The following is a 16,518-nucleotide window of genomic DNA, read 5'->3' on the forward strand; positions in this document are numbered from 1 at the left end:
ACCATAAATGTCAGAAATATAATCCTTATTGTTGATGTGACTGTTGGGGAGGAGGTGGGGAAAGATCATGTAGCCTGTGAATCAAACATCGCCTGTAGAACATTCTGTTGGTGTAACTAGAAGATCAGTGTTCCTTTTCCCAACCAGAGAGAGTCTAAGAATCATATTGTAAATCTGTGTAACACCTAGTTTATAAATTATTTTACATATATTTTCAGAAGACGGAAAATCATTTTGCTTGGGATTCTTAACCCTCTCAAAATAAAATCTCAATATACTTCTTTCTGGGCACAGCTTTCCAAGGCCATGCTGCAGAATGGGGCTTTCTTTTCTCCCTTTATTTAAAGATTATATGAATCTCAGGAAAAGAAAGCCACTGATTTTAGGTGACTAAGAGCAAAGATTTAGAAAGAAAAAAGAGGACTTGTTTGGAAGATCTGCCTATTTGGGGAATAGAGAGAGTTTTCTTTCTTCGAGCCTGGAGGATTTATGGATTTATGTTTCCTCCTTAAAACAAATGACCCAAGCACTTTTTTTTGGGGGGGGGGGGGGCACTGACGCTAATCAATTACCTTTGTTACTAAAGAAATAAATAATCTCTACAGAGTAATAGAGTTAAAATGCACTAGGATCTAGTGTTTGGGGTTATGTGAGACTTTTTGTTTGTTTGCTTTTGTCTCTCTAGAGCTGCGCTTTGGCTAATTTCTAGTTATGGAGTAATTTTTCCTTTTGCCACGAGTCCTGGTCCACAGGAGACTAGTCAGAATGTCAGGGCCGGAAGGGACCTTGGAAAACGTAAGCCCCATGCCTTGGTTCGGGTCGGGGGGTGGGGGGAGCTGGAGCGCATCCCCTCTGGGGCGTGCGTACCTCCAATTCTCCAATTCTCTGCCCTGGACGCATGCTGTCCAGCTGTCTCTCCTTTTTCACATCTCAGCGCTTGGACGCAAAACCTTCGCCCTCCGTGGCGGCGGCAGGGGGCGGGTGGGGGGGTGCCTACCCCCAGTCAAACAAGTGATCCAGGCATTCGAAAGGGTTTGGCGTCGGGGCGGACCGGGTTCCTGCCACCGTGCGGCGTTTGGGCTCCGCGAACGCGCGCCGCGACGCCGGTCCCGGGCGGCCCCGTCTCAGCGCCGTCTCAGCGCCCGGCTCCGGCGGGGCGGCCCCGGCCGCGCCGCGCCAGGCTCGCGGGGGTCAAGTCCAGGTTGCGGCGCAGGAAGGCGGCGGGGGAGGGGCGGCCCGGCCGCGCCCCCACCTCCTCTGCCCTGCGCCGTGCGCAGAATGTTGGGACCGTTCCACTGGCGTGGTATGTCTGTGTAAACATCGTTAGCCTCGGGAGCCGACGCATTGCGCGTTTTTAATTTCTCCTTACCAATTGCGGCCTGCCAGCGTTGGAGAAGAGGACGGAGACCTCGCCTCTCCGCCCTTGGGTTGCATTCCCAGGCGCCCGGCTTCCTAGACACGGTGGGGAGAGGTGCGCCTCTTCGTTTTCTGTACCCAAGGATGATGGATGTCCGTGCTGCATTCTTAACGTACCTCATTTGTAACATCTCTGGCTCAGGGGGAAATCTTCCCTACTCACCTGGAATTGGCAAAACGTGGCTTCTCATGAATGTTCACTTTTTAATCTACCCGGCCTCCAGGAGAGAGCAGAATCCTCTTACCAACCAGGCCTTGGCGAGTGGAGATGGCCCGGTCCCCTCTGTCTGCAGACCCAGGGGTCCGCGGGCCTCTTACCTCTTTGCCCACTGCCACGTGTCCTCCTCACTTGGGTTCCTGTGTCTCCGTAGTGCACCACCCCTCCCCCCACCTCCCGACCTCACTCATTTCTCAAAGCCCCAACCTCATTCAGAACTGCCTTTCAAATCTACTAACTTTGAAAAATCTATTTCGTCATCCATAAAAACAGCATCTCTGCCTTCTTCACTCAGATGGGGATGGGGTGGGGATGTCCTTGTCACTTGGGGTTAAGAAACCTCAAAGCGGGGGAGGCTCCTTCCAGGGTACCTATTTTGAGGCAGATCATACAAATGACAAAGATAAAATCCCTTGGAGCCTATGGCAGTTTTGACTTTAAACATGAGGCCAGTTAACAAGGGAAGAGGCAATAAATTCAGCCCAGGGCATGACCCAGTACTAAATTGTCTCTTACAGTGTCCAGATTTCTGGCCAAGTTGTCAATTTGATGCCCCCTTTCTCCAGGAGCCTCCTCAATTCCCCTTTCAGGTCGCCTTGTTTTTGTTGGTTTGCTTTTGCTTCACTGCCAAGTTATCTCTGCCCTAACTCCCCCCCCCCCCCCATTCTCTGACTCTGTTTTCCAAGTTCCTTAAGCATGACCAGCATAACACACCCACAGTTTCTCCTGCTAAATCCCTCAAGTTGCTTCCCTGGTAGAAATTTTGAAACAAGCTCATGTCAGAACATTTTGTTCATCCCTCCCCACACACAAGCTGGTGAAAGATGGAAGGCTCTGGTATTTGCTGGAAATGAAAACACAGGGACGCTGTTGGAACGGACATCATGATGTTCTTTTTGTCCTTTGTACAAGGTGATCGTGTATCCTTCACATTCTATATAAGAACAGCTCATAAAGAACATGTCACCCCAACTGGAGACAAGCCATACTGGTGAGGGTTAACCAAGAAGCACTTAGTGAGCCTGAGTCTGGGAAAGGATTAGACCATGCTAGACGAATGGTCTGATCAGAGTGATAAAGTTATCCCAAAGATTCTTTCCACTTTATGTTTAACAGTTACTTTTCTTCAAAGGCAGTGGGTAAGTGGTGCTGCTTTTCTGGCCTGGAACAGGCCATTCAGACAACTACACAACAAGCCAGCATGAAACATTGTATTATCTTTCCTGCTCCCTTAGATTTGGAAGGAAACTGTGATATCATTACGTACACATCACACAGTGTTTTCTTCTTGATGTTCTACAAATCAAAAGGAGGGAGATCAAACGCATTTAGCACGCTGCATAAGTGCCTCATGGGATAAATTGTCCACAAGGCAGAGGTTTGGGACATGAAGCAGAGAATTCCAAGTGCCCCCCTTGGGCAATGTCGGCGATTGGACAAGGTGAGAAGCGACCAGGAAATGAGGATTTTCCTCAGCATGCAAAAGTTGCTCAAAGTGCGTCTCTGGGTGTTGCTATCAGTTGCCTTCTGCTGCTTGCTCAGCCAGAAAAATAATGACAATGACCTTGATCGTATTTGTAATAGAAACTGCTAACATTTATTGAACACCTACAATGTGCCAAGCTCTGTGAGTGGTGGTTTAGTAGGTTACACGTCTGCCTTTGGCTCAGGTCATGGTGTCAGGGTCATGGGATCAAGCCCTGTGTCAGGCTCCCTCTCAGCAGGGAGTCTGCTTCTCCCTCTGCCCCTCCTCCCTGCTTGTGCTCTCTCTCTCTATCTCAAATAAATAAATAACATCTTAAAAAAAAAAAAGCTCTATTAAGTATCTGTTTATGAGAGTTTCTACCATTAAGGAGGGGCGCTTAGTATGAGCGAGGCCCTTAATCCTCACCTCTACCCTGGCCGTAGGTATGCAGTATTACCCAGCTTACGGATGGGACAATAGAGACTCAAAAAAGCTGAGTAATTCTCAAAATCAGAGCTGATGTTTGAATGCGAAACTGCCTGTTCTGAGCCTGGGCTTTTTCTGACTTATGTTCGTGTGTGTATATGTGTGTGTGTGTGTGTGTGTGTGTGTGTAGAGGGGAGGGAGATAGAGAAGTCCCCTTAGGGTGTATACCTTAGGGTGCGTAGCAAGAACTGAAACCTCCTCTGTGGTTAAATTCATATCAAGCGACTGCAGTTGCCGTAGTAGCCCCAAAAATAGAGAGAGGAAGGTGGGTGGGAGTGACGGTCGCAAGCTTCAGGAGGCAGGGGGTCTGGGGATTGACCTTGAAGGGCAGGTAAGGTCTGGATGGTAGGAGGTGAAGGTGTACCAGCTTTGCAAAGGGCTAGAGGTAGGACTGGCATGGCAGTGAGGAAGGAGTCTGGCTGACCTGGGATCCGTTTCAGTGACCCTAGCTGAGCCTGGCATCAAATCCTGTTCATCTGTGAACCCCCTTTGTCTGCCCGAGCCCCTGGCAAGTAAATACTTAGTAAATGTTGGGGTGCACCAAACTGAGTTAAATCAGCTGAAATCCCTCACCCAGTCTGAGACCTTTGATGCGCACTGCCTTCTCTGTCCCCGCCCTGGGCCCTGCCCCTTCCTTCTTCGCTGCCAGCTTGTCTTAGTTTCACCAGTTCCTTGCCACCATCAAGAGGTGTTTTAACAGAGAGACTGACAGTGCTCATGGCCCGAGTTCCTGGTGAAGGCGGCAGTGACGGCGAGAGTTGCGAGCCTGGTGTGTGCCAGTGGCTGTTGTCGGCGCTTCACGCGCGTTCATGTGTTTAACCCGCCACAAAATGAGCAGGCTTATGATGCTTACTTTACAGGTGAGGAAACTGAGTCACAGAACTTAAATAACCTGCTGAGGGTCCTTCTGAGAGTGAAAGACTGAGCCTCGACTTAAACCCAGGAAGTCTGGCTTCCGTTTCTGTGTTCTCAACTGTTCCTTGCATACTGGTTTCTAAAAATAGCTGAACATTGCTTCAACTGTATCCAAGCCACATCCGGTCACCTCTTTGATGGTGTATGATTGTGACCTTCAGTCAGGCAAGTCAAGGTCAAGACTTGTAGACTCAATCAGTCTGAGACCTGCTGATCTGCTCTCTCTCTCTCCCTCTCTCTCTCTTTGTTATCTTTCAACTTCCTTGGAATTTTTGATTCTTCTTACTCTTAATTATCATGGAGAAGGACCAAATTTAGGTATTAAATTGCTCTTTTGCAATCCGCATAGAAAGCAGCATGCAGCTCTACTTGATGGCTGTTAGGAAAGAATTTTCATGAAGATAAGCCTTGTGTGAATCGATCTCAAATTCAGTGTCTGCCCATCAAAGCCACGGAGGAGATCCCTTCCACGGGCAGAGCTCCTAAAACTGCTTGTCTACTGTCTACTTGTCAGAGCCTTGAAGATGCTAGGGGAGAAGTGGTGCTATGTTCTAATCTTTGAAGAACAGAGTTCACGAGCCGGCCTCACCACCCCAAACCGACAGTGCAGTTGCAGAGACTGGACGGGTTTCTCCAAAAATGCAAACAGGAAGCAGCCACACATGAAATTTTCGACTCCCGAATGCAAGTTAATACATCAAGCAGCTGTACTGAATGTGACCGTGAACCGGTGTTCCTCTGAATGTGCTTAAAAGCACACAGCCAAATTTGAACTTCCTGTATCCCCCTGCAAGCATCCTTGCAAATCTGGCCTCCTGGTGACGTTGGGAGCGCAGAACATTTTTAGGATCTGGGGACATTGTGTGAAAGGAGAGGCAAAGACCAGGACAGAGAAGAATGACATGTAACAGCAACCAGATGATCCAGGGAAGGGATGTGCCATTCTGATGCTGAAAATGCCCTCTGATGAATGTGTGATGTTTCCTGGACATTAAATAAGAACAGGAAATACTTCGCAGAAGACTTATTAATACAACAGCTATTGAGTAGTCCAGTAGTAGTGGGGTGGTGGACGAAGGAAAATAAGTACAGGAATTTGTAACTATGTCAAGCAGGGGCCCCAGATTTCTCTTTAACCCCTCATTGGCTAAAGAGGCGGACCCCAGGGGGTTGCATGGAAGCATAGCAAGAAACCGTTTGAAGGATCTTCAAAGTCCTTGGGATAAAAGTCCATATGAAACAATATTCAGGCGACTTCCTCGATGCTAGGAAGTCAGTTAGTTTTGTATTTCTGCCAGTTCTAGAAATAAATACAATACCTCGCATCTTATTTAAGCCTGTGATCTCACTTTGCCCTTCACAACAGCTCTGTGAGGTAAGTGGCCCATAATCTCCTTGACGTCTGTCTTACAGATGAGAAAACAGTCAGAGTGCGATGAGGGGCTCCATCCAAGCCTCGGAGTTGTTTACGCCTTGGGCCTGGGAGCCAGGGCTTCCGACTGCCACGTGGACACGTGTCCCCCATAGTCACGCAGGGCGGAGTGCTCGGGTCTGTGATCTATATACTGTGACATGTGTCTGAGAATGATGGGGCTTCTGGTAAGGGCTGAATATTGGGGTGAAGTTAAGATAGTGGGGTGGTCTCCTCACACCTGGGAGAGACAGTGCTCCCGGGGAGGACCGACGGTGACCGGGAGCACGCGGGGCTGTGGGAGTCGCCAGTGAGAGGAGAGTTCAGGTTGGCTCCTGCCACATGTCCGCTTCGCTCGTCCCCATAGCTGTCTTCCAGTGAGGATAAGAGCCGTGATTCATGAGTTGCTAAAGACTGTGGAGGAAACTGCTCTTATGTAAACACCACTGATGCGGAATAGCTGTAGAAAACCAATTCTTCAAAGCTGACTTTTATTGTACTTTCAAACCGAATCCGTCGTCATCCCTCATCTCTGTTCTTTTCTTTTGAGAGTTTCATTTTTTTCTTTCTTTCCTTTCTCCTTCTTCTCTCCTCCTCCTTCTCCTCCTCCTTCTCCTCCTCTTTCTTCTCCTTTTTCTCCAACACCGTATCTCAGTAGCTTAACACCATTAGAACTTCATCAAACCTAAAATGAGTTTTTCCAGTCAGCAGGCAGCTTTACTCTAAGCAGAGGTGGGGGGCCAGGCTCTTCCTTGCTGGGGCTCCAATAAGTCGCAGGCTCGCCATCACCATGAAACCTTCTAGGTCACGGTGCTCGTCGCCATCAAGCGTGCAGAAATAAAAGGAGCCTGCAGCTTTGCATGTGGAAAGGCTATTGGGGCCCCTCAGGAAATGACACTACTGCTGCTACTTCTGCTAGAGGCGGTCACAGGTTCACACCAACCCATGCATCATGCACGCTGGGAAGATGTGTAGCCCTGGGCCAGGAGAGAAGCAGGTGGGTTTGGAGACGAGCACGGATTCCCTCGCTGAATCCTCTTCCTACCCGAGAGGGGCCAGGTCATGAGCCATGGGGGATGGGAGGAGTGGCAGATCGTGCTGGCCTCCTACAGCATGGGAAGAGGAGCCATTTTGAATAAACCCCAAAATGCTGTAGATGCTCTTGATTGCAACAGGTCCTTTACATGGAAAAGAAAATTCCGAATAATCAATCTCATATGAAAAAATACAGGAAAGTAAAAAGAAAAAGACCCATAGAGAACCACTATTACCATTTTGACATATTTGATATTAAATACTTGATATATTTTCTTGCAGTTGATAGTTTTCAGAAGACTTTTTTACTTAAATAAATTTATTTAAATTTTATTTAAGGGACACCTGGGTGGCTCAGAGGGTTAAGCCTCTGCCTTCTGCTCAGGTCATGATCTCAGGGTCCTGGGATTGAGTCCTGTGTCGGGCTCTCTGCTCAGCAGGGGGCCTGCTTTCCCCCTCTTTTTCTGCCTGCCTCTCTGCCTATTTGTAATCAATCTCTCTGTCAAATAAATAAATAAATAATCCTTAAAAATTTTATTTAAGATACATCCACAAAGGAACTGTATTTCTATGTATTTATACTGAAATATAGGTTATACATGGTTCTAATAGTGAACTATAATTTTTAGTTCTACTTTTTTCATCCAGTAATAAATTTTACATTAATACAGGACATTTTAGCATATAGAAGACATTTTTGCATACACTTTTATGAACTTATTTATGATTTTCTACACTATTTTTCACCATATGTATAGTCTTCATATTCACAATCTTTAATATGTGTGTTCTGTTGAGTTTCAACTCAACCATAATAGGCTTAATTATTCTCTTTTTCTTATATTTTCATTTCCTCTTCCCTCTCTGTCATGGATTGGGTTGGTCCTCTGTCCAAATTCCTTCAAATTCTTTTTTACATTCTGTGTTGATGGAAATGTGAATCATTTAAGGTTTTTTGGAAGGCTACCTAGTAGATTCTACTGCAATTTCAAATTCATACACTCTTTGACCCAGAAGTCCCTTTTTAGGGACTAGTGTTTTTGTCTGTATGAGATAGATTCCCAGGAATGGGCTATCTGGAAAACATATTGAGGGATTATTCATAGTAACAAAACAGAATAAAGAGCAAAATTGTGGGGCAAAACAACAAAACCCTGCTGACAAAATGATTGTCCCTAATAAAATATCGTGTAGTCATTAAAGAGAATGAAATGGAGCTAGACCAGTTCAATGGACAGGATTTCCATGAACTATTGGTCAGACAGAACACAAGGAACTGTGTACAGTGTATTTAGTAGGATCCCATTTATGAAAAGAAAACAGGACAAAAATATTAAAAAAAAAAAAAGCCTGTGTGTAATATGTAGATGAGCCAGTTGCAAATAAGATATATTCATGTCCTGGTCACAAACTTTATTTTTCAAGTTACTGGAATAGTGATATTCAAATGAAGTGTTATCTGTTCCTTTGGAGCAGGAATTATCACCCACCTCTGATACTTGGTGACAACAAGCATCTTAACACGAGGTCCAGAGACATCTAGCTGGAATCCAAGGGTTAAAGGAAGCATTTATTTCAAATACACAGAAGTAACACTTTTTAAAATGAGGTGATGGTTTTGCTTTACATTTCCAGGGTTGCTTTAAAAACGGATGAATGGATAAGGAAGATGTGGTCCATATACACTATGGAGTATTATGCCTCCATCAGAAAGGACGAATACCCATCTTTTGTAGCAACATGGACGGGACTGGAAGAGATTATGCTGAGTGAAATAAGTCAAGCAGAGAGAGTCAATTATCATATGGTTTCACTTATTTGTGGAGCATAACAAATAGCATGGAGGACATGGGGAGTTAGAGAGGAGAAGGGAGTTGGGGTAAATTGGAAGGGGAGGTGAATCATGAGAGACTATGGACTCTGAAAAACAATCTGAGGGGTTTGGAGTGGCGGGGGGGGGGGGAGGGTGGGGTACCAGGTGGTGGGTATTAGAGAGGGCACGGATTGCATGGAGCACTGGGTGTGGTGAAAAAATAATGAATACTGTTTTTCTGAAAATAAATACATTGAAAAAATTAAAAAAAAACCCTACTATGGTACTTGTTCCTGGGGGCAAATCAAAGAATGAAACAGTGTTGGCAGGAATGACAAGAACTGACTTCTAAAGTTCTTGCTGTGTGTCAGCCAGCGGGTGAATTACTTTAAATATACAGTCCTATTGGTTACAATCCTGAGAGGTAGTGTTTCTGCATTTTCCAGAAAAGCCTGGAGAGATTAACATCTATCAAGGGTTATGTAGCTTGTGCGTGGCCAAGACAGACTTGGTCTCAGAGTGGATAATCTGCAGCCTGTGTGTCTAACCATCTTCCCAGACGGCCCGCCTGTCTTTTACTGTCCTTCTGTACCACAAACCTCTTCCCATACTTGGCATGCATGCATTCTTGAAATATGTGGGTAGAGTTAAATTTTGGGGGTGGGGTGGGGTGAATCATACTTTCTTATGGATTTATATTTTAAAATTAGGTATGTGTCCCTAAGGCTTAAGTATTTGTCAAATGACATTATAAAATCACATGCATACACACGTATGCATATGTATGTATATGTACTATAGTCCATGTGTGTCTGTGTCTATGGAGAGTGGGTGCTCTGAAGGGTATAGGGCAGCTTTCAATATCATTCTGTAGCTGGACAGTAAGTCTACCTTCTCTTTTTGGTTCCAGATGGCAAAAAGGAAAATGAGCTCTGTGCTACTCATCTTACAGGTTTTTGCACTGCTTTGAGGATTTTGAGATACTGTGATTCAGCTAGAGCCCCAGGAGAGGCTGGAAGGGCTGGGGGCAGCTGTAGGACAGCGGGACCTGGACACAATCCATGGACAGGAGGAGCTTGAGGGAGTTAAAGCAAAATAATTAAATAATGTTTTTGTTTTGCATATTGACTATTGCCTGGTTCAACATAATGTTTTATCTCATGATGATATTTCCGTTTTCAGTAAAACCTGTTATAACTAAAATTGGAAATACTTTAAAGCAATAGAATGGGATTATCTATGCTGCAGAATGGAATTTCTGTCCCAGATTTACAAGCACCAACAACTTGGTAAACAGAGAGGGTCAGTGAAATAATTGCTATATGTCTCTTTTACTTTGGTAAAAATATATGAGTGTTAGCAGGCATATATAAAATATTTACATGTTATGATTTCTTAACCTAAGTTTTTCCCATTGTATTAGGATCCATCTATTCAAAATTAAAAATCAGAAAATCCACAAATGACTTCTTATGCTCCAAATGTTTAAAAAATGCTGACTTTTCCCTTAATAAAACATAAACATCCTCCTTCTCCATAGTCCCAAGATAGAGCTGGATTTTTTTTTTTTTTTTTTCCACAAAGAATACTCCGGAGGAAGTAAGGAGCCTGGTCTCCAGAGTGTCTGTCTGCACATTAGAGCAGGACATTACATTTGTTACTGTTATTTTAATCCTCATTTAAAGACTCCTTTGGCTTTAAGAGATACAGGTAAGGGCTGGGAAGCAGGAATTCTTTCTACAGATCTAAGGAGTTCTGCTAATGAATACTTCCTTAATTGCCTGAGGTGGGGCGGGGTGGGGGGTGTGTGGAAATCTAATTTTTTTTTTCTTTTTCTTTTTTGTAGTATCACAGGGATAGAAAAAATTTTCACTTCCCATGCCAGCTCTGACAAGTGGGTATTGTTTCCGGGGTTGAGACGCTTTTGGGGAGCAACTTCAACTTTGAGTTTAGTCAAAGTGTTCTGGGAGACATGTTTTTAGTATATATGTGCTGCCGAAGCGAGCACAGAGACATGATTTTAAGTGGACCTCTGAGTTGACCGTATTTGGTAGAGTGACCCCAGGCAGGCATTTCTGTGGTTGCCATTACGTAAAAATGTTAGATTTAAAAAATGTCCAGAAAGTATCTCCAAATATAGAGTTAAGCTGGAAAGAAAGGGGAAGTTTTGGGTTTCAAAAACAAAAAGCAACTCAAACCTAAAGTGGGGCACTAGAGCTGGTGTGGAGATGACCTTTAGGCAGGAGTCGATGTGGGCGGCAGGGCTCAGGGCCTCGGCACTAGGGTTTTGATGCTCAGATGGTGACAAGGTGTGGTCTCAAGGGCTGAGATTGAGGCCCTCAATCTGGGACACTCAATGGGTCACTGGCTTTTGAAAGAGGGATTGCAAAACCATCATTTTGGGGTCCGACTGAAAACTAGGGTTTTAGAGAAGCAAAGCTTCAATAATTTCTCTAGTGGGACCCTGGCTCAAGGAGGGATGTGAGGGATTCCAACTGAAAAATAACTTCTGCTGAAGATAAGCTTAAAAAAAATCACAAACTCCGTAAGGAACCAGGCCATCATGATACAGAGCCACCAGAAAAAATAAATAAGATACTGGCACCCAAGGATGGGAGAAAATAGAATAATCTGAAAGAGACATAAAATACAAATCTTTAAGATGACTAGAAGTAAACTATAGAACTAATGAGATAGGAAAACAACCCTGTACAAAAAAAAGAATAAGCAGATTTGAGAAAGAAAAATGGAACTGTAAAAATGAGACATATTGAAGTTTAGAATTCAAGAGATGGGTCAAAGAACAAATTCGTTCTAGCTGCCAGGAGAATTCCTTAACCAGGAGGTAGAGCGCAGGAAATCACCCAGCAGAGAATACAGAGAGGAAAGGAAATGGAAAGTTGAAGACAGATTCAGTGATATGGGCAACAGAATTAAGAGAACCAATACATAGCCAATTACAAGTTTTGGAATGGAAGGATTCAAAGAGAATCAAGGAGATGTGATATTCGGAGACAGAGAGGATGATCGGTTTCTTGAAGTGGACAAAAATTCGAGTCCTCAGAACAAGGCAGCACAGTCTCTTTCCTTTAGCAATTTCCCCCTCTCTATTATATTATTGCCATCAGCAAATATATACATTCTCATAAAATGTCATAGTAAAATAAAACAAATTCCCTTTGTCCCACAGCCTCCTCCAGATGCTACGCCTTTTCTTCTCACAGTGACACCCCTCTGAAGAGTTACCTGTGTTCCTCATCTATAGTCTCTCTTCTCCTACTTCTTTTTGGAGCCCCTCTAATCTGGATTTCATCTCCATTTCTCCACAGAGCATTCACCCAAGATTTCCATATTGTTAATTCCAGTGGTGCATTCTCCATCCGCATTATGCACAGTCTGAAGCATTTGGTAGAACTGATTGCTCCTGCTTTCTTTTTCTAAAAAAATTTTTTAAAAAATTATTTGATTTTATTTTTTAATTTAAATTCAATTAAGTAACATATAGTATATGATCAGTTTCAGAGGTGGAGGTCAGTGATTCATCAGTCTTTTATAACACACAGTACTCATTGCATCATGAGTCCTCCCTAATGTCCATCACCCAGTTACCCCATTCCCCCATCCCCTCCCTTCCGGCAACCCTCAGCTTGTTTCCTATGATTAAGAGTCCCTTCTGGTTTATCTCCTTCTCTGATTTTGTCTTGATTTATTTTTTTCTCTCTCTCCCTGGGATCCTCTGTTTCATTTCTTAAATTCCACATATGAGTAAGATCATATAATTGTCTTGCTCTGATTAACTTATTTCGCTCAGCATAATACCCTCTAGTTCCATCCATGTCATTACAAATGGCAAGATTTCAATTTTTCATGGATGAGTAGTATTGCATTTTATATATATACCACATCTTCTTTATCCATTCATTTGTCAATGGACATATGGGGTCTTCCCATTTTTGGGCTATTGTGGACATTGCTGCTATAAACATTGGGATGCAAATACCCCTTCGGATCACTACATTTGTATCTTTGGGGTAAATTCTTAGTAATGCAATTGCTGGGTCATAGGGTAACTCCATTTTCAACTTTTTGAGGGACCTCCTTGCTGTTTTCAGAGTGGTTGCACCAACTTGCATTCCCACCAACAGTGTAGGAGGGTTCCCCTTTCTCCGCATCCTTGCCAACATCTGTCATTTCCCGACTTCTTAATTTTAGCCATTCTGACTGGTGTGAGGTGGTATCTCATTGTGGTTTTGATGTGTATTTCCCTGATGCCGAGGACTGTTGAGCACTTTTTCATGTGTCTGTTGGCCATCTGAACGTCTTCTTTGCAGAAATGTCTGTTCATGTCCTCTCCCATTTCTTGACTGGATTATTTGTTCTTTGATTAAGTTTGATAACTTTGATAAGTTTGATAAGTTCTTTATAGATTTTAGATATCAGCCCTTTATTTGATGAAACATTTGCAGATATCTTCTTCCATTCTGTCAATTGTCTTTTGGTTTTGTTGGCCATTTCCTTTGCTGTGCAAAAGTTTTTTATCTTGATAAAGTTCCAATAGTTCATTTTTGCCTTTGTTTCTGTCGCCTTTGGAAAAGGACTTCTGAATAGCTTATTTCGTGCTTTCCCAGAACTCACTACTCTTCATACCTTATTTTTCTCCATAGCACTTATCACTCTCAGACAGAATTTATATGTATGGAATTATGACGTAATTCTTGTTTCATCCCACCAAAATGTAAGCTGCTTGAACATGGAGACTTTGATTTGCTCTTTGCTGATCCCTAGTGCCTGGATCTGGCATACAGTAGGTACACAATAAATACATACTCAGTGAATGAATGAATCCTGAGCAGAAAATATATAGATCCACACTTAGACACATCATAATGAAATCTACAGAACATCACGTAACCAACAAAAATATTAAGAGAATCCAGAGGAAGAAGACAGATTACCTACAAAGAAATGATAATCAGTTGAGAACAGCATTCTCAAAACTAATACCAAAAGATGGTGGAATAATGCCATTAAATTATGGAAGGAAAAACAGTTTAGAATAAATATCCAGCTATGTTTTTCAGAAGTAAAGGTAGAATGAAGACATTGCAGATAATAATTTAGAATCCCTTAAAGAGCTACTTAAAAATATACATGCCCTGCCTATTTACTTCCAGTAACTCCTTCCTGAAAATCAGACAAGCTAAATGGAAACACTGCCAATCCTATTTCCCATTATACCAATGGGAAAAAAATCTAATTCATTATATACCAACCTGAAACCAACCACTAACTACTTTCCTAAAATACAACCAACCACAGCAAAATATTGACGTATAGCAACCATCAAGTACTTAAATAAATAAAAACTGCTTAAAGTATTATTTCCTGATTGCAAAATGGTGTATGTGGCTATTAACAGACACCTGTCTTGAGTAACTCTCTGATACACCAGTAACTCTCTGTAGCACCAACAGCACACAGGGGACACTGCTGGCTTTCTGTAAGCTTTTCAGTGTCTTCACATGATTCTACCAATTATTTTTGGAATAAAACTTCAGACTATTTTTTTACATTGCTTTGTTCAAAGGGTTGATGAAATTTTGAGATGAGCATAAGTTTTCTTTTTTCTATAAAAACACTAGCCAAAAAACCACAGTGTTTAGAAATAAATATTATTTATAAAATTTGGGAATTAAATCAGGAAAATGTTCATCTAAAAATCAGTTTCCAGGGTATTCCTGTATTTCAGTAGGAAGGAAATTGAAACCAGTGGAAACAAAACAATTGGCAAACATATAAGTAAAATTAATAAGCACTGATGTAAAAACAAACACACAAATCCCCAAGACCAATAATGATAATACTAATGAGATAAGAGTTAAAATAAAGTGGAATTTAAACAATTGATAATAATGTGACTGGCAGAAGGGATGAGTATCCCTTGCTTTTTTGGGGAAGAGGGCAGAGCCAATGGTGACTTGAGTTTATCACGTGCCCATGTTAAAAATTTTTAAATGGTAACTTCTAACAGAATAGAAATACAGTTTATAAATTTTTATAATTTCAAATAAAAAAATTTATAAATTCAAGTCTGTAGAAGGAAACAAAAGAGAATAAAGCAAGTTTGATTCTATATAACACAGGAACACGGAGAAGAAGATACAAGAAATATGATATTAGAAAACACAGAAAGATCGTAGAAATAAGTCAAAATATCCGTAATCAAATTCTTCAGTTAAAAAACTCACAATCTCAGATTGTTTGGGAGAATATGCCCAACCATATTCAGCTTATAAGAGACATGCCTTCAATGTAACGATGTAGAAAGATGAAAAAAAAAAAAAAAAGATGTGAAGGAATCTTGTAAACTACAGAGTTATTTCCAAATGGGAAAGCCTGTTAGTTATTAAAGTCCCATTACTCACTAGGCTATTCCATGATAATCATTAATTGTCTCTCCCGCTGGAGTGTGAACTTTTTGAGGGCAGGAATCATGTATTTTCAACATTCTATCCTGTGCCTGACACATAGTAGGCTCAGAATACATATTTGTTAAATGAATATATGAATGAATGAATGAATGAATGGACAAGATACTACGTCCTCCTTAGACATTGACTATTTCAACCAATGCCTGTGTTGGGGTGGGGCCGTGTTCTGTTCTTGAAGTTGGTGGAGTTCCATGGATATTATTTCAATGTTGTCAATTTTATCTCATTTTTTTGTTGTTGCAGTTATTATGAATATCTTGGTTGTTTTGAGCTACATTAAGTCTTTATTTCCCATTCGCTTGCCCTCCTCATTCAACTGGCTCAATGTCACCGATTCTCTTCTAGAAAATGAACTGATGCCAAATACATCAGATTTCGTCAAGTCTGCTCTGTGAGTGTATATTGTATCTTCTTTCAGTCTTTCTTATTTGTGTTGCCCAAGGTTGTGGTTATGATTATTTCTGAAAACAAAAATGTCTCAAGGCAGATACACCCTCGTTTGTAAATAATGGTTGTGTCACTTAAAGAGCATGTACAGCTTGGTAACCATTGGAATTAAAACAGCTCCTATCAACGCTCTCTGGGAGGCCGGGTAAGATCAGGGAGGCGTTTGGCTGGGCTTGTCATGTCCATGCTTGAGTCTCTGGGAGGAGGCTGCCCTATGCCAGCTTCAGGCAGGCGTGTGGAGAGCGCAGTGACAGTTCTGGTTCCTTCCTCTGGGAAACCAGAGACAGGAAACGCTACATGACATGCTATTAATAAAGGACAAAATCACTTGATGGTAATTAATATTATCCTCATGACTAAATATAGGTGTTAGCCAAGATGTTTGGGCCTGTTTGCTTCTTTTGGAGAAAATGTTATCTGGATTTGGCTTTTATCATTTTGCTCTATTGAATCCAGCTTTACATTTTTGTGTGTGAAATGCTCTCAGAACATTGCCTCATATCGTCAGCTTAATTCCAAATGATCAACGTCGAAGCTGAGACTACAGGACACCGAACATCTGGATATTCGCAAACATTGTTTTTTGTCTGAAGTTTTCATTTGTTAGTGCTGACCTACCAGCCTTTCTTGAGACTTGAGTAACAAGCAGCAGCAAACAAACTCCCTAAGTAATCCACACAGGTGTTATTCAGACACAGAGTCTCTTCCCCAAGAATGAATTATCTGTATAGAAAAAAAGTGACCTAGGGCCACGCTTGGGTTAAGCGCCTGCCTTCGGCTCAGGTCATGACTGTAGGGTCCTGGGATTGAGCCCTGCATCAC

The 16,518-nt window shown here is 42.5% G+C and overlaps 1 long non-coding RNA gene across 1 annotated transcript in view; it reads left to right on the forward strand.

Moving 5' to 3' along the window:
• The window catches only part of LOC132023914 (uncharacterized), a 39,520-nt gene extending 23,940 nt beyond the window's left edge, over window positions 1-15,580 (forward strand). Inside the window, exon 3 of the long non-coding RNA XR_009406091.1 lies at window positions 15,493-15,580. This is a non-coding gene — a long non-coding RNA (uncharacterized LOC132023914). The remainder of the gene's footprint in view (window positions 1-15,492) is intronic.
• The last annotated feature ends 938 nt before the right edge of the window (window positions 15,581-16,518 follow it).

Source organism: Mustela nigripes, chromosome 8, assembly GCF_022355385.1.
Source record: "Mustela nigripes isolate SB6536 chromosome 8, MUSNIG.SB6536, whole genome shotgun sequence".
Lineage (NCBI taxonomy): Eukaryota > Metazoa > Chordata > Mammalia > Carnivora > Mustelidae > Mustela > Mustela nigripes.